The following is a 1,163-nucleotide window of genomic DNA, read 5'->3' as shown; positions in this document are numbered from 1 at the left end:
CGCCCGGGGGGAGGTGGGGGGTTGTGTTTGTGGGGGGGGGGGGTATTTATTAATCTGTCGCCTTCTGCCACAGTGTTTCCATAATGAGCGCAAGATGCGACATTATGCGCGAAAATGTAATGAGCAGAGGTTATGATAGGATCAGAGATGTATCAGTCTCCAGAGCAGATGTTACTCAACCGCCCTTCTCCGCTCCGCACTGATTATATTAAGCAGATGAGATGTGCACATGTGTGTGTGCGCTGGTGAGAATATGTGTGTGACAGACAGAAAGCCGGATTCTTAGAGAGCAGCACAGATGGGGAATTCTAACAAGACTTATGGTATGCCTGGGAGAGAAGTCGCATATAAACCTTTTAACCATGGTGTCACACCAACTTTAGGGTGGCTCAAGCAAACAATAACAAACAAGCCCTTTGTCGTTTGAACAAGAGCCTCTACGGCTGTAGTTTGAATGCGTGTTGTGTCAGTCGAAAAGATGATGCTATGTTTGATACATTGCTTCCATTCCAAGATAGGTGGAACACCGGCTGCAATTTACATATCAACAGGTAAAAACTTGTTTGAAAATAGGCATGGTAAACAATTGAACGTAGTTAACCGGATAATTTCGGATTCACAGCCCAGATGTGCTCTTTTGACGCTGGAACCAATACCGTGCTTTCGAGCTGGTATGAACGAGCAACCAATCCATATCACGGCTTTTGATGAAATTCAGTACACCTGCACTGCATGTCTACACAGAGACAAGACAGCTGACAGTATACTAGGAACAAAACCATAACCCCCAGCATGACAGCATAAAGTACATCATGATATACGTTTGTCCCTAGCGTGTCATAGCAGCAGTACAGCTTCTCAGCATCACAAATGTAAACAATCATACACAATACAAATATTATATTACAAATGCGACACAGTGTTTAGTTGTTCACGGCTGACCAATGCCCTCCACTAATTTCAATGAGAGTCACGATCAAATTACGCCACTGGCATATGAACAATTCATTCAATGATTGACACAACTGTACTGGAGCATATTGTCATCATATTTCACGGATTATGCCTGTGGTTCTCAAATGTTTCCCACCAAGTAGCACCTCAAAAAATACTTGGCTTTACAAATACCACCATCGTGATCGGATGGTGTGTATATATATATA

The 1,163-nt window shown here is 43.2% G+C and overlaps 1 protein-coding gene and 1 long non-coding RNA gene across 5 annotated transcripts in view; both read right to left on the bottom strand.

Moving 5' to 3' along the window:
• Nucleotides 1–1,163, bottom strand: part of LOC109526841 (voltage-dependent calcium channel subunit alpha-2/delta-1) — a 76,856-nt gene that overhangs the window by 59,420 nt on the left and 16,273 nt on the right. The window lies entirely within an intron of this gene.
• LOC109526842 (uncharacterized) overlaps nt 1–1,163 on the bottom strand; it is an 11,244-nt gene that overhangs the window by 6,128 nt on the left and 3,953 nt on the right. The window lies entirely within an intron of this gene.

The sequence above is a fragment of the Hippocampus comes genome, unplaced genomic scaffold, assembly GCF_001891065.2.
Source record: "Hippocampus comes isolate QL1 unplaced genomic scaffold, H_comes_QL1_v1.1 scaffold112, whole genome shotgun sequence".
Lineage (NCBI taxonomy): Eukaryota > Metazoa > Chordata > Actinopteri > Syngnathiformes > Syngnathidae > Hippocampus > Hippocampus comes.
Note: the sequence above shows the minus strand (reverse complement) of the source record. Positions and strands in the feature narration are given on the sequence as shown.